Raw genomic sequence first — 22262 nt, 5'->3', positions numbered from 1 at the left:
TTACCGTTTAACGTTAACTTTAACATTATACCCTGTAATATTCATTTCCCAGTCCTGATTTTTCTGCAGCCATGTCTCTGTAATTCCAACTATATCTGGTTCCTCATTATTGCCTCCAGTTCCCCTGTTTATTACAGAAACTGTGTGCATTGCTATACAGACAGTTTAATTCATTTTTAATAGCAGTTCCTCTCACTTCATTTTTAACTGTCTTTTGCACTCCTGTTCTATAACTCTCTTTATTCCATGACCATTATGTCCTCCCTTTGTTTAGTCTGTCCATAGCTGTCTTTTCTTGCTTCATTTATATTTAAGCTTGTTTCATTTCTTGTAGTTCACTCCCCCATCTTGCTAGTTTACAGTCTTTGCAACCTCCTTATTTACCCTTTCCACAAGGAGACTGGTCAAATTCCCTCCCATCAGTTCCTTCCTGTTGCAGTTGTGGTGTCAGTGCCCCATGAAAAGGAACTAGTTTTTCTCACACCAACCCTTTATCCATATGTAAACTTACCTGATATGTCTGTTTCGATGCCAATTTACATGTGGTTTGGGGAATAATCCAGAGATTACTACTGTTGGATCCCATCAGTTACGAAGAGAGACGAAGTCTGACCGTAACTTTTAGAAACTTTATTGCAGTATATGGTTGTTACATTGCAAAGTTACAAGCAAAACAAAAGAACATGCAAAAGAACAAAACAAACGAACATGTGCTCACTACAGCAAGTCTTTCTTATAGTTATTCAAACAAAACTAGTAACACCCCCCCTCCCCCTTGTTTCTGAGTGGTTTGCAGACTTCTGTTATCAGTGCATGATTGGTTCATTCGACTCAGCATTTTATTCTTGCATTTTATTTCACGAGTTTCACATCCCCCCTCCTTGAACTGTTAGCTTAATAGTAGCCTATTGTTTAATAATCAGCCTATCTGCAGCTGTCCTGTTAGCTTCTGCTTGTTATTTTTTATAAATTGGCTCCACAGCTTCACAGTTAGTCTGTTAGCTGATCAGTTAGTTGATTATCTTACTTTTAATCTGTTCCCACAGTCCCCCCTTTTATTCTTCAAACTCCTTTAAGAATCATTCCATCAATCCCACCTTGGTGCCTTTAATGGTCTCTACTGGTCTAGAAACAGCCTTCAACACCTGGAGGGGTTGCGCTTAATACGTCGCCCGCTTGTGCCACAAGAGGGAACGGTGGGAGCTCTGTAAAGGCATAAGCTTGGCAGGGGCTTCAGTTACTTGGTTTACAACAGCACTTAGTAAGCAAAAACATAAAATACGAAGTTATGATTATAACAAAGAAGAAGATCAAACCCTGTACCATTGAGGTCCCTATTGAGCCCAACCACCTGGTCGCCCAACCCCATAAGGTGGGAGTCAGGGGTTGTTTGAGTTTTTCTATCAACGTGCACTTCCCTGGACACTCGATTAGTTCCCCAAAATGGAAAGGTTTGGTTACCCAAAAGTAAGCAGATACTTAAAATGCATGCAAAGAGGATAATAAAAATTCAGAACATATTGGCAAATGGTAATTTTCCTGATAGCAGGTCAGTGTTTAGTCACGGGTCGCTCGCTTGTCGTGAGAGGTGTGCATCCAGGCTTTCTTCCCTTCGACTTTAACTGCTGCCTGGGTGGTCAGCAGCACCTGGAAAGGTCCCTCCCACTTGGTGCCCAATGGTTCTTTATGTATTTTCTTCACGTAGACCCAGACCCCCGGGACGATGTCATGCCCTCCTTCTGGTGGGACACCCCAAGCTGCCGATACCTGCGAAGAAGCAGAATTGATAGCATTTGTTAGGTCCTGACAATATTCTAAAGAGCGTCACTCATCAGGTGACAATCAGCTTTTCACAAATCAATTGTTCCCGGCAGAGACATGGGTCTCCCTGTTATTATTTCAAATGGACTCAGGCCCGTAATTCTGTTCGGAGTCGCCCTAATGCTGCACAGAACTGTCACCAACGCCTGGGGCCATGGTATTCCTTCTTGGTGATACTTGGATAGTCGTTGCTTTAGGGTCTGGTTCATTCGCTCCACTTGGCCTGAGGACTGTGGGTGGTGAGGACAGTGTAAATCCCACGTAATGTTCAGTAGCCGACAGACTTCCTGACACACTGCGCCTGTAAAATGAGTCCCTTGGTCAGAATCAATGCTGACCGGTACTCCCCATCTGGGGATGTAGTCCTTACACAAGATCTTAGCGGTGTGGTTGGCGGTGGCTCTTCTGGCTGGGACGGCCGCTACCCATCTGGAAAATCTGTCGACAATAACGAGAATGCTGGTGTATCCCTGGCAAGGTGGGAGAGTGATATAGTCGACTTGCAAGCATTGGAATGGGCCAGCTCTTAGTTGAGGTATTATTGTGGTGGGTCCTGGATTGTTTTTCTGACAGACCACACAGCGGTCAGCTACCAACTGGGCGTGTTTTTTAAACCCCCAACCCCACCAACGTTTCTGGAACCGAGCCATCATCTGTTGCGGGGCCAGGTGCCCCCAGGAGTGAATCTGTTGGGCTAAAAAGGGCATCAGCACCTGTGGCGCGACTGACCGAACGGTGTCCCTTTGTCTCCAGATGCTGTCTTCACGTAGCTTGATCCCTGCCTCTATCCATGTCCATTTTTCGTCTCTGGAGCACTTGCCCTGTATTATTTGTAGATCTTGTGCCAGACTGGGTGCATCCAGTTTACATATTTGCGTCCCTACATCCGAAGAATCACCCTGCGAGGCGGCTCCCTTGGCTGCCTGGTCGGCGAGGGCGTTCCCCTGCGCCTCTATGGTATTGTCCTTCATATGGGCTTTACATTTCAGAATGGACACCTCCTGTGGTAATTGCATGGCCTCCAGAAAGTCTCGAACCTCTTTCCCGTTTCGGATCGGTGTACCAGCGGCAGTGAGAAATCCTCTCTTATGCCACAACTGACCAAAATCGTGAGCAACTCCAAAGGCGTATCGCGAGTCCGTATAGACATGAGACATCCTTCCCTTCGCTATCCGACATGCCTCCGATGTGGAAGTGAGCAGAAAGGCATGGCACTATGCTAGATGGGAAATATAGCCAAGTTAGGAGTAGTCACTTTGCTGAGCTCTGATGAAATGATTTAAAGCTTGAGAAACTGCAATGAAATAGTTAAAAGTAAAGGCTGAGAGTGTGAGATCGTATAAACTTACAGGCACTGGTAATTGCAAGGACATTTATTCATTCATGACTTGATTGTGTGACTCCTTGTGGTTTGGAACAAATGGATTCCTGTGAGAGATGCTGGCCATCCCTGTGTGAGTGATGATAAGGAATGAAAGGCCACACTATCACTGTATACTGTTGCTGCTTGGTGTTACTTCATGATGTGACTTGATAGAGATTACAGGATCCCAGGACTTATCACAATTGTGGGAAGCAAAATCAGTATCTGTGGGAATCAAAATCAGTATCTTGTTTCTAACTCCTCTTCCTTTGCTAATTGTCTTAATGTCTGTTTTCTTTTAATCTTGCTGATACAAAACGATATTTTATTAGTAACAAGTATGTATTGAGAATGGAGTGTATTGTAACCTCAGTAACAGATGTACTGCATGTCACCACGTGGGTGAAGTCGAATTGTACCGCACTGATTGGTTAAACAAGGAGGTGTAGCATGAATCTTAATGTATAAACAGTAGTACCTGTATCACAAACTTCACTTACTCTGGGGGGGGACCCGACAGACTCTGGTGGAGTCAGTGCCGCTGTTCTCAGAGTAAGTCCGCTGGCGACTGCGCAAATAAAGTAATTGATTTTACCTACACATCCGACTCGGTATATTTACTGAACCAGACTGAAGGCAAAAAGAACTCAGATTTACATTTTGGTGTCAGAAGTGGGATCTCAACAGACGACCGCCAATCATCAGCGAAATCAGAATCAGACTAGTGTTGGACGGAGAGAGAGGAAATGGGCCCCCGACGTGAGTAGTTGATGTGTGACCACGCCGGTTTTCCCCTGTCTCGTAGTCCGATAAAAGTTTGATCACTCGCTTATGGTCAAGTAAGATCGTCTGGACGAGATCAATGATCAGTCTGGCGGATTAGAAAAGATAAGGGTCAGTCGAAGTAGGTACGACTGAGGTTAAGGTTAAAGTAGGTCGTATTAAGCTACGGCTGAAGGTTGATTAAAGTCAGTGTCGTTTTAGAACGGCTGACACTCAGGTTCAGTCTGTTTCTTTAGAGGACGGCTGATGGGGACTGAGGTAGAATTAAAGTAGGTCGTATTGACTACGACTGAAGGGTGATTGAAGTCAGTGTCGTTTTAGAACGGCTGACACTCAGGTTCAGTCTGTTTCTTTAGAGGACGGCTGATGGGGACTGAGGTAGAATTAAAGTAGGTCGTATTGACTACGACTGAAGGTTAAAGTAGGTCGCGACTGAAGGTTATGCGAGGTTGTTTTAGAACGACTGAGATTAAGGTTTTATTTTTATTGTGAGTAACTGTTTAGATAATTTGTAAGTAATAATAGTTTGTAATAATAGTTGTAATTATAGTTTGTGATAATAGTTGTGAATATGGGAAACTGTTTAGATAATACAAGTGATCCATCCTGCCCATTACAAGTACTGTGTGATAAATATCCGGATAAAGGGAAAGACTTCAGACAATTATCGGCAGCCTTAAATAAGAAATTAATAGACCAATGGCCCTTAGGGGGGGGACAAAAGATTTGGAAGTGATTAAAAAAAAAACCAAGAAAAAATCTGGAAACAAAATAAAGGCAATAGGGCCAAAGAATTAATTGGATTATGGATACAATATTGTCAAGAGAAAAAAAAATAGAATCCTCCTATCAAGTTGGCACGAAAACGCCCTCAAATTAGGAATACCGATTAGTGAAGGGGGAAACCAAAAGACTCTAAAAATTCCCTCCTTGTGTGTGGTTCGTCCTTTGTTTGTGTTACTGTGTCTATTCGTTTTCTTGTGTCGTTTGTTTTCTTTCGTTTTAATGCTGCTTGATTCATAGAAAAGAACTATATAGGAAAGAACTAGGGTTTGAGAAAGTAGAGGAAGAATGGGCTTGACGGCTTGTAAGGAGGAAGGGTTGCCCCCGGGGACAAGTAAATCATGTCCTCTGGAGAAAGGCGACCCACGTCCGTTTGCCCACTTGAGAAAGACGCAGAAGCGCCACGGCAAATATGTGTTTTAAAGATAGGTATGTTTTAGAGTAAAAACAAGTTACTGTGTCTTTGTTCTGTACAACTTGTGTTCTGTAAAACTGACTGTCGTTAACTCTTTGTTGTCTGGCCTTAATGATGACAGAATGAGTCTGTTACTTTTTCTATTTTTACAAGTGTATATTTTGTGGGAACCTTGAGTCATGTTTTGGTTGTGAATTAGTTGAACCTGTGTGTGTTCCTTGACATCGGGAAAGGGAATTTTGAAAGAGATTTGGTATTTTGAATTCGTAACCCATTACAGAAATCAATTTTCAAAGTTGTTTGGAATTGAATGAGTGTGAAAAGTGATTGTTGAGTGTGTTCATTTCAATTTAGTGTTGTGCATCCAGGAATGGGATATAAAATTGAACTATATTTTAAGTTAAAATTTTATTTTGATTTTAAAAGCTGGTTTTGCAACTGTAAAAGGCAATGAACAATTTTCTAAGAGATAAGCTTCAGCCTTGAAGGTCTGAAGATGTTTGGCAGAAATCCAATTTGAAGTTTACAACTCCTGCTGTAATTGGAGTTCCAGTTTAAAATCTGTTCTAGTTTTTTTTGGAGTTTAAATTAAAGACATGTTTTACTGACTGCTTTAAGTAGCAAATGTTAGGAATTGGATATTGGTCTAAGGGAGAGAAGGATAAACAAAGGAGATATAGGAAAGATTATGTCTGTTTAAAGTTTGTTTAAGAAGCTGGTGTTAAATATTTTGTGTTAAGAATGTTAAATAACTTTTTCTTTAGTTTTTGGTTTTATTACAGTCATTTGAAAAGGCGCCTGAAGAAAGAACAAGAAAATGACGTAATTTACCTATCTTTTAAAATAAGCACATGCTATTCTGTTCTGTGTGTAGTTAATAAGTAGTATAAGTTAATAAGTCTGAATTGAATTAATACTATTAAGGTTAATTGACCTGTTTAAGTTGAAGAACTGGAAATTTCATTTGTTGCCACAATGAACTTTCAAGTTTATTATTTCATGTTTTGGAGGAGTCTTCAGTTCCGGAGAGAGGACTCACTCATATAACATTGGCAGTTTTGATTTTAAATATTATTGCAGTGAATTGGAATTTGGAATCATCTTTGTTATAAAAAAATAATCATCCTTAGATTAGAAACCTCTTATAAAAGATGCCAAAAAAATAAGTTTGGAAACAATTGGAGTTTAATCTAAAATGCTGTCTTTCCTGATGGAGATGGTTTCCTTTGAAGTTGATAATGTTACTAAAGATTTTGTTGTTTGAAAATCCTAAGGATAAAAAAACATTTAAAAAGGAGTTTAGTTCTTTTCCATTAAAAAAAGGGTTACGTAAAGCGACGCAGCGGAGAATGCTTTGCTCCGCCCCCTTGGAGACAAGCAAGAAATTAACCCTGCTGCAACCATCCTTATCAATGAGACAAAGTGCTTGAGAAGGAAAGATAGTTGCAAGCACTTCTGTCTTTAACGTACAAAAAGTACAACCAAGTCTGGGCATAAGAAATTGGAATCAATAAACAAAATTAAATTGATATGAGTGGTTATTTAAAGCATTCAAAGGGAAATTTACTGTTATTTGAATTTGGAATAATCTGAAATGTTGAAAATCCAGTTTAATTTGGCAAGTGATTTAAGGAATCAAAATGTCATCTAAGGTTAAAAAAAAACATAAACAATATACACTAATGTCTGGAATCAAATGGAAATGTTTGATTTCTGTTTTAAGGAATTATGAATATTAATTGTAAAGGTTCTCCAGGGCTCAAAATGAGAGAGAATTATAATTAATGGGAATTGGCAATCAGATCTGGCTGATGCAAGCACTAATAAAGGAATTCTGGGGATAAACAAATAGTGAAATAAACAGCTAATTTCCAAGAAGCCTCGAATTTTCCAGTGAATGTCAGGAAAGTGTAGTTAAGACTAGCAATTGATAGTTTTCTCTTGGAGCTATGAGTTTTTAAGAGAGCTACATTTGAAAGTCTGGCCATAACCTGAGATATCAGGACCCTGCAGGGGGAAGTAAGCAAAGATCTCAGATAGACACCACCAGCCACCCCCCCCTTTTCATCACCGCTGATATTTGATCTTTTGATAAGATCACCTGAGAGTTCAGAATATGTGGCATGACAGTGGAATACCAGTGTAAGTGTGCAGATGTGATTTGTTATTTTGAAAGCAGCGGAAGCATTTGTGGCATTTTCAACTTCAAAGGCGAGCAACCCTAAGGATACCAAAAGGCTCGAAAAAAATAGATTAAAATGGAGTGTGGTTTTTTTTCCGATCAGAGAAGGAAAAGGTTTTGTAAAGTGACGCAGCTGAGACGATTTTGCTCCACCCCTTGGAAAAAAAACCCGCTGCAGCTGCTGTTTTTCCATTTAATCCACCACACAATTTTGCATTGCTGAGAGTAAAATTTATACATATTGGACATTGTTAAATTTTAAATTTCTAAATTGACAGATAGAATTGGACAAATTAACCCATTGGGCTCAGGGGCAGAGCCACAGTGGATTCTTTGTGGGTTGTTTTTAAGCAGGTGACGACAGGCCATGTGAGAATTGATGCCACGGCAAAAGATCCAGCAGCTTTGAGAATTTAAGACCTTAATTGCAGACATCAAATATCACAATTTTCAGCATCTGCAGTATTTTGCTTTTATTTTAGTGGACAATTTAATCTACCAGGTGTGTCAGCTTTTGACAGCAAAGGCCCTCAAGGGACCTTTTGTGTCAAAATCATTGGGGGGGTGTACAAGGGAAGGAGCCAACAATCAAACCAGCATTCAAAATTTATCAAACGGACAACAAGCTCCAATCACCTCGATTACCCCCACATTTTAATTACTAACAAGTAAGGTTACGACCCAACAGCCACAAGTGACTGGTCTCCCTTGCCCAGCCTTGACTACAGAATGGACTTGCGATAATAAAAACTAATAAAATTGTATATGATAACATAAAACTTGAGTTGGTACCGGTAATATTGAATATCTCAGATATCCAGCTACCTGGCTGGTGCCCTAAGAACCGAGAGTTGTACAAGGTTACTGTAACAATTGCTGAGACAGGAATTTGGTAATGAGGGAATAATAAAGGGAAAGAGACATAAACATAGTTTAGTGAATGACGCAGCCACAGTCCTTAATACGGGAACTTCAATTGTCAATACTATAGATTTGGAAAATGTGGACCAGAATGTTAGAACATTTAGTCAGCTAGGAAAGGATATTTTGAAAAAGGAACAAAAAGGACAGAGTGGTGTAGCTAAAGTAGGAAAGTACTTGATGAATATGGTGACAGGAAGGGTGATGAGACTGCCAAGGTATGTCGTAGCAGGTAGTGAGGAAATAGGACCCGCAAGAGAAAGAGTTAAAGATTTGTGAAGGAGCTGTGCAGACAACTGCATAAGGTGAGGCAGGAGGTTCTATAGAAACATGATAGAGGAACAGACAAAGGTGCCTGTTGTGGAAGGCAAAGTAATGGTAAAGGGAAGGGCCGATAGAAATACATGGTACCAACTAAAAAAAACATAATCAAGGGAATAATGGTAGTATTAATAGGCATTTGGACTATTATTAGATGGGTTACTAACTGGGCAAGGATTGTGGGGAACGAAACCAGAGTACAACGGGACCATATAGATAATTTCAAAAGAGTAGAGATGATAAGAATATAAATTAACTCCTGGATTCCCCAGGACATGTTCGGTCCCCACAGGTAGACATGTATCCCTCATCGGAGGATACTCACAACATGGACAAGTACTAACACCTGGTGACCACCAGGGCAGTGTGTTTAAATTACAGATATAACCACTAGTGGCGAATGGGAAAGAACCGGACTGCAGTGGCTGTGGGGCCTGATGCTAATATCCGGAGAGGAAGAACAAAGACCCGGTAATGGATGCACAACGGATTAATGAAAGGAGTATTAATATGGACTATATGAACTATGGGGCATTGCACAACATGTTGGATGGGAAGTGTGTACGGTGTTCCTCAGATGACCGTGCTAACTGCGTGACCAGACAGAAAGGGGAAGGGGTAACTGAGAGCTGTGTCTTTGGAATTATTTGTGCCCCTCCCATTGGGCAACAGATGATAAGGAAAGTTGAAAGGAACATGGATGTGTGTGGGTACATCGAGCCCAGGGGAAGCGTTGTATGATAATGTTAAACATGAGATTGTGCCTGCCCTGGTCAATATCTCAAATGCCGGGATATTGTACGGAACAGGCAAGAAATATAATAGTGTATTAAGTAAGATTGTAATGCAGCAGGCTGCTGATGCCATGGGTGCCACCAGATTTAGAGGCCAGGATCAGCTTTATAGAACAAAGAGTGGGATAGTTAATGACGTTGCTACCAGATTCAATACCGGTGCCTCCATAGTAAAATACAGTTAATACTGGCCATAATATGGGGCAGACTAGCTTGCCGTTCATACAGGCGCTATGTGCAGCAAAGGAGGATGAAAACCAGAGCAAAGGCAAGGGAGACAATTTGTCTATCTAGAAATATTATTTTAGTAACCAGTAAAATATAATATTAGTGAACAGTGACATTTCAAATAATGAGAGTGTTTGTAGTACATACAGTTTGTGAATGTTAGAACAAATTCGAGAAAATTCGAGGCAAATTGATGCAAGACAGGTGCCAGTTTGGATCAATGACACCCAGTTGGAATACTTAACTAGTCACACAAATGATAAAATTACCAGGTGCCAAATCAGAAAATTTAAAGTATGGAAAGATCAGGAATGTGTAAATACAGGATCTATGAGTATTGGAGTAGTGTTGGGAATACCTGTAATTCTGAGAGATAAGTTAGGGATGCAATTACACAAAGTAGAAAATACAGGAGTGATAAGGGGAAAGATTACATAAAATACAATGATATTTTACCCTATGTTATGGAAATTGGAAAAGAGGTAATTGGAACAATATTGTCCATTGTCTGAGTGTAGTCTGGAAAACCAGGTGGTCATACATCCTCATCCTAAATATAAAACGGCAGAATCAAAATGTGGGTTTAATGCCACTGTAAATTACACCATGGAGACTAGGAAAGCATTGTCAGAGCTAACCCATGTGGCCTATATGGGAAAGGGGAGATATTGCTTAACCACCACAGCGAAGGAGTACCAGTATGGACATAAACAGACTTGGCCGGTGAGCAACAGTACATTTTGGTTCAACCCACAAATACCAACCCGAGTAGGGAAGATGGAGTTGGTACAGATACATAAGCAAAAGACAGAAACAATAACTGTGACAGAAAGTATTAAGGAGGATTTGACTATTCAGCCATTGCCCACACGCTTGGGTAAAGAGAGACAGCAGCTAGAAGTCATTGCTGTAGTGTAATACAATTTGGAACAACAGTCGAAGATGCAACAAGATGAGATTGACAAGATAAATGATTCTACCTGGCAGGATGGCAGGAGGACTTATGGAACTGGGGGTCAGACGTGCAGATACACCCCTGGTTTAGAATTATCTCCCATGTCCTGATAGTGGTTTTGGGTATCATGGTGTTATATGTGACCTACTTAATTTGGCAACTTTAGAAATTAATTAGGCGATGTAAGAGGATGTATGAACACAGGTTGGACAGCTACCCGAAAAAGCAATCTGTATTCGAACTTACTCTATAAATGGATAGGCAATTAGTTATGCCACACAAGGGTAAATGTATAACCTATTCATATATTGTTAAAATGAATTAGTTGAAAGATCAGTATACTCTAAGAATGAAATTGCGACTGTATTATGTTCGCACAATTGATTGATTATGTAATAGTGATGTTTAAATTGTGCTTTCTTCAATATTACACTGCTTATGCTTTTGCTTTGCAAATGAAATTGTAATTGTACAAGTGTATCACCTTTTATGTTCTAAGAAAGTAGTTGAAGCCCCTGCAAAACTTATGCCTTTACAGAGTTCCCGCAGGCCCCTCTTATGGCACAAGCAGGCAACGTATTGAGTGCGACCCCTCTGGGTGTTGAAGGCTGTTTCTAGACAAATAGAGACCATTAAAGGCACCTAGGTGGGATCAAGGGATTGACTTTTAAAAATGTTTTGAAGAATCGAAGGGGGGACTGTAAGAACAGAATTTAGATTTTAGAATTTTTAAGAACAGAATTACATGGGAACATTTAAGATGAAACAATTAATCAGTCATGTACTGCTAACAAGCTAGCTTCAGTGCTGTAGGGAGGGACAGCTTATCAGAAATGACTTCATGACTTCAGGGCTGCAGAGGCAACTTGGCCTTGCAGCTGGTACAGCGAGAGAGAGAGACATTGTACTTCAACAGCACTCTTCTTATCACCCAGACATGACAATCCTAGGGAAAGGCTAGAATGCAAAACATACCGACCAGGCTAATACACGCCCCCTTATTAGAGGGTGGCTCAGCCTACCCTTCAGATTCAGCAGTTGCTGAGTTTTTTATATTAGCTTTTATATTATACTGTTTAAATGTTATTTGAGTAAATAGATCCATATAATCCTAGTGAATATATATAATCATATATACGTTGATCAGTAGAGAGAAGGTTATCATAGAATGATAAAAGGGGGGAATGTGGAAGTGAGCAGAAAGGCATGGCACTATGCTAGATGGGAAATATAGCCAAGTTAGGAGTAGTCACTTTGCTGAGCTCTGATGAAATGATTTAAAGCTTGAGAAACTGCAATGAAATAGTTAAAAGTAAAGGCTGAGAGTGTGAGATCGTATAAACTTACAGGCACTGGTAATTGCAAGGACATTTATTCATTCATGACTTGATTGTGTGACTCCTTGTGGTTTGGAACAAATGGATTCCTGTGAGAGATGCTGGCCATCCCTGTGTGAGTGATGATAAGGAATGAAAGGCCACACTATCACTGTATACTGTTGCTGCTTGGTGTTACTTCATGATGTGACTTGATAGAGATTACAGGATCCCAGGACTTATCACAATTGTGGGAAGCAAAAGCAGTATCTTGTTTCTAACTCCTCTTCCTTTGCTAATTGTCTTAATGTCTGTTTTCTTTTAATCTTGCTGATACAAAACGATATTTTATTAGTAACAAGTATGTATTGAGAATGGAGTGTATTGTAACCTCAGTAACAGATGTACTGCATGTCACCACGTGGGTGAAGTCGAATTGTACCACACTGATTGGTTAAACAAGGAGGTGTAGCATGAATCTTAATGTATAAACAGTAGTACCTGTATCACAAACTTCACTTACTCTGGGGGGGGGGGACCCGACAGACTCTGGTGGAGTCAGTGCCGCTGTTCTCAGAGTAAGTCCGCTGGCGACTGCGCAAATAAAGTAATTGATTTTACCTACACATCCGACTCGGTATATTTACTGAACCAGACTGAAGGCAAAAAGAACTCAGATTTACACCGACAGGGCCTGTAATTCGGCCTGTTGGGCTGACCTCCCCGAGGGCAGACATCCCGTCGCCATGACTTAGTGTCGGGTTGTAACTGCTCATCCTGCTTTCCGGGTACCGTGGTCAACAAAGGAGGAGTCGTCTGTAAAAAGGATTAAATCTAGATTGTGCGATGCTTCCTCCGCCGCCAGGGTCAATTCCTTTGTCTCTCTCATAGCCTCCATGCAGTCATGCTCTTCCCCCTCTTGCTCCCCAGGCAACAGGAGCATATTTGCTGGGTTTACCGGGCTGGCTCGGACTATATGGAGGTTGGGGGCCTCTAGGACCGTTGTCCATCGGGTCCATCTGGCTGCTGTCACTTGGGATACTCTATTCATGGATAGCAATGCGTGGACGATGTGCGGACACTTGAATTTTAGCTTTTGATCCAATACCAGACCTGCAGTAGCCATCACAGCTTGGCATGTAGCTTCCATGGCCCTTAGGCAACTACCCCATCTGAGGGCTATGGTGTCCAGTTTTCTCGAATAGTATCCAATAGGTCTCTGTTGGTCCCCATGCTCCTGTGTCAATATGGCAGTCATATATCCCTCTTTTTCATGTACAAACAGGGTAAACGGTTTCCCATTGTCGGGGATTCCCAGGGCTGGTGCCGAGCACAAGGCCCTCTTTAAGTTTTCGAAGGCCTCTTGTTGTTCTTTGGTTCGAGTAACTGATTCTTTAGAGGCCCGCTTTCCCTTCAAGAGATCAGTTAATGGTCGGGCCAGCTGTGTGTAGGAGTCGATCCAATTTCTGTTGAAGTTACACAAACCCAAAAAGGACCTAAGCTCCTGGATAGTGGTGGGCTATTTGGCAGTCCGAATGGCTGTGGTCCTGTCCTGGGTAAGTTCCCTCTTTCCTTTCGAAATCTTTTGTCCCAGGTACACGACCCCTCCTTGGGCTATTTGTGCTTTGTCGATACTGGCCTTGTGTCCTCTCTGATGAAGGTGGTCCAGCAGGGTACACAGATCTTGTCCGTGTTGTCCTTCCATTTCAGAGGCTAACAGGATGTTGTCCACGTACTGGATGACCATGGAGTGCATGGAAGGTAACTCCCTCAAATGGTTTTGTCGGGCCATATGAAATACCGTAGGGCTGTTGTGAAAACCCTGTGGCAGCCGGGTCCAGGTGTACTGTTGTTGTTAAACGGTAAAAGCGAACCACGGTTGGACCTCGGGTGCCAGTGGCACCGACCAAAATCCATTGGCCATGTCGATAACAGAGAACCATTCATGTTCCGGCCTCAGGGCATTGAATACCGTAGAGGGGTCAGCTACCAGAGGAGCCTTTTGATCAATACACTGGTTAGCCCTTCTATAGTCAACAGTAAGCCGCCAGGTCCCGTTTGGTTTCCGTACTGGCCACACAGGGCTGTTGGAGGTACTGTGTGTCTTAACCAGCATGCCTCACCCTTCTAATTGTCTAATTATGGGTAAGATTCCTGCGATAGATGTTGGACTAATGGGGTATTGTTTAGTACAGGGCGGAGCAGATCCCGTAAACGTTGCCAGTTCCATTTGAAGTAGCCCACAATTGTTCTTATCCTGGGCCCATATTGGGTGCTCCCTCAGCTCCTCCTTCTTTAGACTTCAGATGGACCAGATTACCTGGCCGTCTTCAAAATGCAACGAGGAGTTCAGCTGAGGAAGAACGTCCATACCCAGAAGGGCCTGGTCCATCGGACCTATCCAGACTGATGTTATCAATTCGTGTGGGCCAAGACCAATGCGTATGGGCTGGGTTTTCCTGATTACCAACCAATGGCTACCGACTCCGTGGGCAGTCTTAACTTTACCATCCATCGGTATGGAGTTCCCGTATCGTTGAGGTAGACACATCAATTCGGCTCCGGTATCCAATAGGCAGTCTATGTCTTGGTCGCCCACCCTCGCAGTTACATACAATCCATCTCTTCGTTTTCTATTAGCGCCAGAAGGGGCGCCGAAAGGGCGAGGGGGGGCTCCCCTAGTTTTTTGTCACATCAGGTAACTCCTTCTGTTGCTGGGGTGTCAACTGTTTGAACTTCTCTAGGAGGTCATTACCATCAGGGGATGGACCTGGTCTTAGTGCCGGATTGTATCCTTGCCGTCCTCTGCTCCGTCCCTTTACTCTACATGTCTTAGCCCAATGGCCTTCCTTTCCGCAGTAGTGACATGCCCCGGGTCGCTTATCAGGGCCTTTGGGCGTCCAAAGCGCCTGCAGGGCTCGGAGCTTTGCTCCCATGACCCTTCCAGCTGACTGCATCGGTCAACCACTGTTGCGAAGGATAAATCTGTGCCGTCCCAATTCGGTAGGGTTACCTTCAACATCTTTGATAGTTCTGGTTTTTATCCCGCGACAAACGCCGACTTCGGAGGTGGAAAGCGGGAGTCGTCTAGTGCCTCTGGGGTAAGGTCTGTTATCCCCGAGTATTCCGACCAAACAGATCTAAACCTCTCTTCATACTCCTGCATCTCTTCGGTACCGTGTTGGTGACAGACTATTCCAATTTTATTCCAATCCGTCTTTGCGGGACAGAACGCTCGCAGCCACTGTCTAATCGCAGCCCATCCGGCATCTAGTTGTTGCTCGTCCTCACCCAAAGCAGTTTGGACCTCTCTGTTCAGCTTTTTCCCCGCTTGCCCGGGCATCATGACGGTCAAAATCTGTACCCATCCCACGGGTGGAGGTGGTAAATTCCCTTCAGATGTTCCAACTTTTCCCATGTTTTCTGGCCCCCCTTTTTCGGGTCAGGCAATTTTTCAGACCATTTGTCAATTTTCTCAGGGTCCGCCGGGACATGTACCCAGTGTGTCTGGTGCTCAGACGTGATCACCTCATTACCGTCTGTAGTCTTCTTTTCCTGCTTGACCTTAACACGTTTCTGTTTAAGGGGGGCAAGCCACGCAAAAGAAAACTCATCATCCGAATCACTTTGATCGCTGGAGGACTCAGATTCCTCTATACTGGCTTCACGCCGTTGTGTTTTCTGTAATTTTTTTTGTCATGAGTCCAGGTTTGGATACAAGTGGGGTGGTGGAGGTCCGCGGGGTCCGCAGGGTGGTCCCGGTCCATTCGGTTGGGTCGCCTGTTCTTCCCGTAATTGTTTCTTAATTTCTTTTAATTCGGTTTCTAACTTTTCCGATTTAAGTTTCTCCTTCCTCAGTTGTTCGCAAACTGCCTTCTATTGGTCCTTCGCACTGGTCAGATCGTGGTCGCATTGAGCTTGTTGGATAATTTCATTACGCTGTCGGATCTGTCCCATTACAGTTAAGGACCATTGGGTTCGTTCTTTATCCTTTGCGAAGCAGGCTCGATGGACCATATGGTCTACTCCTGCTCCTATTCTTGTGTTCTTGTGTCATTTGTTCCAACATGTATTACAAGAGCTGAATTATCCCCCTCCCTTTCCACATTCCTCTCCAGTTGCCTGTGACAGGGAAATGCTGTAAATGGAGGAGTGCCTTAAAATAAAAGTGACATGGTTGTTGCCTGGGAATAAAGCATTGTAGACTTATCACTGACCCTCTGTACCTTGATGGAGTGGAAGTCTTTCTAGTTCATGAATACCATGGCCTTGTGTTTCAGAAGCAAGTGTTCAAATGGATGAAAACAATATCCCTCTGGACTTAGGAGAATCCTGTGATAAATTGCCCTGCCCTGCCATTTTGCTCTAGTTTTTCCATGGGTAAAGTCTAAAAAGGATGCAGAGCCACAAAAGTTGAGCATAGCTGTGACCCTGTAGTAGTTCTCTCTGTGATGTAGAGCAGCTATCAACAGATGATACAATTATTTCATGGTACCCCAGTGAACTTTACCCTGCAAAGGCAGGTCCCCTGCAATCGGGAGGTGACTGTGTCTTGTACGCAATGTGGAATGGAGGTATTTAATCCTGTCACCAGGCAGCTGCAAAGTCCCATTCTCTCAATCTCCGATGGCAGATGCAACACAGTGCATAAGGGTTGGGTAAGTGGCAGTGGTGGAAAGATAACTGGGGATGTGAGGAAGTGAACGATGGGTGCTCTTGAAACATAAGTGGGTGCGGGGAGTGATGTGGATACACTTGACAAGACAGAGTGGGGAAGGGGGAAAGTGGTGATGTGCACAAGATATAGGTGAATCTGCAACTGTACTGACTTTTTCTGACTTTGTTAGGTCACTAAAGCTGTTCCTGCACTGGATCAAGGAACAGATCACAATGCCCCTGCTGCTGACCACATCAGCCACTTCAAACCATGCTTCCTTAGTGACAGCAACAGGTTTCTTCCTCCTTTTGCTGGGGAAGAAGATATCAAAGAACAAAGAAAATTACAGCACAGGAACAGGCCCTTCGGCCCTTCAAGCCTGCGCCGATCCAGATCCTCGATCTAAACATGTCGCCTATTTTCTAAGGGTCTGTATCTCTTTACTTCCTGCCCATTCATGTATCTGTCTAGATACATCTTAAAAGACGCTGTCGTGCCCGCGTCTACCACCTCCACTGGCAACGCGTTCCACCCTCTGCGGAAAGAACTTTCCACGCATATCCCCCCTAAACTTTTCCCCTCTCACTTTGAACTCATGTCCCCTAGTAATTGAATCCCCCACTCTGGGAAAAAGCTTCTTGCTATCCACCCTGTCTATACCTCTCATGATTTTGTACACCTCAATCAGGTCCCCCCTCAACCTCCGTCTTTCTAATGAAAATAATCCTAATCTACTCAACCTCTCTTCATAGCTAGCGCCCTCCATACCAGGCAACATCCTGGTGAACCTCCTCTGCACCCTCTCCAAAGCATCTACATCCTTTTGGTAATTTGGCGACCAGAACTGCACGCAGTATTCCAAATGTGGCCGAACCAAAGTCCTATACAACTGTAACATGACCTGCCAACTCTTGTACTCAATACCCCATCCGATGAAGGAAAGCATGCCGTATGCCTTCTTGACCACTCTATTGACCTGCGTTGCCACCTTCAGGGAACAATGGACCTGAACACCCAAATCTCTCTGTACATCAATTTTCCCCAGGACTTTTCCATTTACTGTATAGTTCACTCTTGAATTGGATCTTCCAAAATGCATCACCTCGCATTTGCCCTGATTGAACTCCATCTACCATTTCTCTGCCCAACTCCCCAATCTATCTATATTCTGCTGTATTCTCTGACAGTCCCCTTCACTATCTGCTACTCCACCAATCTTAGTGTCGTCTGCAAACTTGCTAATCAGACCACCTATACTTTCCTCCAAATCATTTATGTATATCACAAACAACAGTGGTCCCAGCACGGATCCCTGTGGAACACCACTGGTCACACGTCTCCATTTTGAGAAACTCCCTTCCACTGCTACTCTCTGTCTCCTGTTGTCCAGCCAGTTCTTTATCCATCTAGCTAGCTAGTACACCCTGGAACCCATGCAACTTCACTTTCTCCATCAGCCTACCATGGGGAACTGCTACTCTTCTTAAACAAGGGGACAACATTAGCAATTCTCCAGTCCTCCGGGACCTCACCCGTGTTTAAGGATGCTGCAAAGATATCTGTTAAGGCCCCAGCTATTTCCTCTCTCGCTTCCCTCAGTAACCTGGGATAGATCTCATCCGGACCTGGGGACTTGTCCACCTTAATGCCTTTTCGAATACCCAATACTTCCTCCCTCCTTATGCCAAACTTGACCGAGAGTAATCAAACATCTGTCCCTAACCTCAACATCCGTCATGTCCCTCTCCTCGGTGAATACCTATGCAAAGTACTCGTTTAGAATCTCACCCATTTTCTCTGACTCCACGCATAACTTTCCTCCTTTGTCCTTGAGTAGGCCAATCCTTTCTCCAGTTACCCTCTTGCTCCTTATATATGAATAAAAGGCTTTGGGATTTTCCTTAACCCTGTTTGCTAAAGATATTTCATGACTCCTTTTAGCCCTCTTAATTCCTCATTTCAGATTGGTCCTACATTCCCGATATTCTTTCAAAACTTCGTCTTTCTTCAGCCGCCTAGACCTTATGTATGCTTCCTTTTTCCTCTTAGCTAGTCTCACAATTTCACCTGTCATCCATGGTTCCCTTATCTTGCCATTTCTATCCCTCATTTTCACAGGAACATGTCTCTCCTGCATGCTAATCAACCTCTCTTTAAAAGCCTCCCACATATCAAATGTGGATTTACCTTCAAACAGCTGCTCCCAATCTACATTCCCCAGCTCCTGCCGAATTTTGGTATTGTTGGCCTTCCCCCAATTTAGCACTCTTCCTTTAGGACCACTCTCGTCTTTGTCCATGAGTATTCTAAAACTTACGGAATTGTGATCACTATTCCCAAAGTAGTCCCCGACTGAAACTTCAACCACCTGGCCGGGCTCATTCCCTAACACCAGGTCCAGTATGGCCCCTTCCCGAGTTGGACTATTTACATACTGCTCTAGAAAACCCTCCTGGATGCTCCTTACAAATTCTGCTCCATCTAGACCTCTAACACTAAGTGAATCCCAGTCAATGTTGGGAAAATTAAAATCTCCTATCACCACCACCCTGTTGCTCCTACATCTTTCCATAATCTGTTGACATATTTGTACCTCTATCTCACGCCCGCTGTTGGGAGGCCTGTAGTACAGCCCCAACATTGTTACCGCACCCTTCCTATTTCTGAGTTCTGCCCATATTGCCTCACTGCTCGAGTCCTCCATAGTGCCCTCCTTCAGCACAGCTGTGATATCCTCTTTGACCAGTAATGCAACTCCTCCACCCCTTTTACCTCCCTCTCTATCCCGCCTGAAGCATCGATATCCTGGGATATTCAGTTGCCAATCATGCCCTTCCCTCAACCAAGTCTCAGTAATAGCAATAACATCATACTCCCAGGTACTAATCCAAGCCCTAAGTTCATCTGCCTTACCTACTACACTTCTTGCATTAAAACAAATACACCTCAGACCACCAGTCCCTTTGCGTTCATCATCTGCTCCCTGCCTATTCTTCCCCTTCGTCACGCTGACTTCATTATCTAGTTCCTTACAGGCTTTAGTTACTACCTCCTTACTCTCCACTGACCTCCTCATTTGGTTCCCATCCCCCTGCCACATTAGTTTAAACCCTCCCCAACAGCGTTAGCAAAAGCACCCCCAAGGACATTGTTTCCAGTCCAGCCCAGGTGTAGACCATCCAATTTGTAATAGTCCCACCTCCCCCAGAACCGGTCCCAATGTCCCAAAAATCTGAACCCCTCCCTCCTGCACCATCTCTCAAGCCACGCATTCATCCTGACTATTCTTTCATTTCTACTCTGACTATCACGTGGCACTGGTAGCAATCCTGAGATTACTACCTCTGAGGTCCTACTTTTTAACTTGGCTCATAACTCCCTAAATTCTGCTTGTAGGACCTCATCCCGTTTTTTACCTATATCATTGGTGCCTATGTGCACAACGACAACTGGCTGTTCACCCTCCCCCTTCAGAATGTTCTGCAGCCGATCTGAAACATCCCTGACCCATGTACCTGGGAGGCAACATACCATTTGGGAGTCTCGTTTTCGACCACAGAACCACCTATCTACTCCCCTTACAATCGAATCCCCTGTGACTATAGCCCTTCCACTCTTTTTCCCGCCCTTCTGAACAGCAGAGCCAGCCACGGTGCCATGAACCTGGCTACTGCTGCCTTCCCCTGGTGAGCTATCTCCCTCAACAGTATCCAAAACGGTATACCTATTTTGGGGGGAGATGACCGCAGAGGACACCTGCGCTGCCTTCCTGCTCTTTCTCTGCCTTTTGGTCACCCATTCCCTTTCTCCCTCAGCAATCCTAATCTGTGGTGTGACCAATTCGCTAAACGCGCTATCCACGACCTCCTCAGCATCGCGGATGCTCCAAAGTGAGTCCACCCGCAGCTCCAGAGCCGTCATGCGGTCTAACAAGAGCTGCAGCTGGACACACTTCCTGCACGTGAAGGAGTCAGGGACATCAGCCGTGTCCCCGAGCTCCCACATTGAGCAAGAGGAGCATAACACGGGTCTGAGATCTCCTGCCATTTTTAATCTTAAGCTTAACTTAGTCTTAACTTAGATAAATGAAAAAGGAACGAAAAGTTTTTACCCATCACATGATGAAAAAAAAAGAAAAATAGAAAAAGCCTTACCTTATCTACACTCCACCGAGTCCTTTTTTTTTTGGTTAGAGGAGGAGGGCGGGTGGGAGACACTACACGTGTAGTGTCTCGGGTTCAGAAACGGCCCAAATATACAGGTTTTTACTTACCCAGCAGCGCCCTGGTCTCCGCTGAAAACAAAAGGAAATTAAGTTTACTTTGAAACTGACCTTCCCAGCTGATCACTCGCTCGCACTCTCTGCTTCCGAATAAGCTGCTTCCCAGCTGATCACTCGCTCGCACTCTCTGCTTCTGAATAAGCTGCTGCAATGAAAAGTTTCTGTTTCCTCACTGCACCCATCAATCCATCAAGTAATGTGTCATTAAACTGGGGTGCAGCCCTAGACCGTCCTGAATCCATCTTTAAACTTCACTGTTTCTTTGCACAAAGCCCTAACCCCTGCAAGTGCCATCTTTGAATTGGCCCTTTTAATAGTCAAGTTGAGATCTCATCATGCGGGTGCACATCACGCCCGCTGTCATGCTACAGAGACGTGAAAAACCTTACATTCTGATGTGCCTAAACTACTTCTGGGTTTTGCGCCTGCTATTGCCCCCACCACCCTCCCAACACACACACCTCCACTTCGAACTCAGCTCAGGGTTATTATTGGGCTCATACAGTCCATTCTGGAACATTGCAGCTTCAGCGTTTGTGGACTGGATTTTACCAGCCCCTCGACATGGTGGGTCGTGGTGGAGAGGCCTGTAAAATGCTAGCAGGAGCAGCCCACCATGACCCACGGCGCTGTGAAGGCCCCTCCGGATATTAGCGGCGGCAGCAAGGCCTCAGTGCAGCTCCCCGCACCGCCGCTTGGCAGGGGGTGCCTTCATTAAAATATGTAAGTGAGAGTAATAAACATGCAAATGAACTTACCTGTCACCGGCAGCCAGCCCATGCCGATTTAATGGCCACCAGCCGCAACTTGCGCGCTTTCGGAACTCCGTATGGAGTTCTGAGGCAAGACACTGGTGGGGAGGGGGGAGGAGTCAAATTATCAGGGCAGGGAGAAAAGAGGGAAAAACATTTTCATTGGGTGTGGGGATGGTGGGAAGGGGGCAATAGGGTCAAAGGGAATAAATTTTGGGGGGAAAAGGTTGCTATTGAAAACTAATTTTTTTGGGGGGGATAGGCCAAAAAACTAACTGTTTATGCATTGGGGGGTGGTGGGAGAGAGGATTGCAGGTGTGAACAAATCTTTATTTAAATTTTAATTGATCTGGCACCTTTAAAAATGTAAATTTCTCCTGAAGGGCTGGAAGCCCTTTAAAAATGGCGCCGGCGCCTGCGCAGTGGTGCCGGACGCCATTGCCAGGGACACGGCAACCACCTCCTCTACGTCATCTGGGGCAGCCACCATGTCCCCTCTATTTAAATGATCCCCTGTGCGAAATATCGTGGGGACTCGGTGGTGGCTTCTCAGTGCGGGCAGGCCGTCGATTTCAAAGCGCGTTGCCGCAATGCGTGGCATGCTAATGAAATTCAGCTCGGTGTGTTGATCTTTTCTAAACCTAGTTGGCCTAAGGTGCTGGAATTGCTTGCAGTTGTTGACATTCTAA

General features: G+C 44.0%; 1 protein-coding gene and 2 long non-coding RNA genes across 3 annotated transcripts in view; 2 read left to right on the top strand and 1 right to left on the bottom strand.

The window, feature by feature from the left end:
* The window catches only part of LOC137374595 (uncharacterized), a 108886-nt gene that overhangs the window by 47516 nt on the left and 39108 nt on the right, over window positions 1-22262 (top strand). The gene's annotated exons all lie outside the window — the stretch shown is intronic.
* Window positions 616-21694, bottom strand: LOC137374590 (uncharacterized). The gene is made up of 3 exons (XR_010975852.1): window positions 21580-21694; window positions 20813-20833; window positions 616-1767 (listed from the first exon to the last, which is right to left on the bottom strand). It is a non-coding gene; the product is annotated as an uncharacterized lncRNA (long non-coding RNA).
* LOC137374591 (uncharacterized) lies at window positions 3013-12508 on the top strand. The gene is made up of 2 exons (XR_010975853.1): window positions 3013-4119; window positions 4361-12508. It is a non-coding gene; the product is annotated as an uncharacterized lncRNA (long non-coding RNA).

The sequence above is a fragment of the Heterodontus francisci genome, chromosome 10, assembly GCF_036365525.1.
Source record: "Heterodontus francisci isolate sHetFra1 chromosome 10, sHetFra1.hap1, whole genome shotgun sequence".
NCBI lineage: Eukaryota > Metazoa > Chordata > Chondrichthyes > Heterodontiformes > Heterodontidae > Heterodontus > Heterodontus francisci.
Note: the sequence above shows the minus strand (reverse complement) of the source record. Positions and strands in the feature narration are given on the sequence as shown.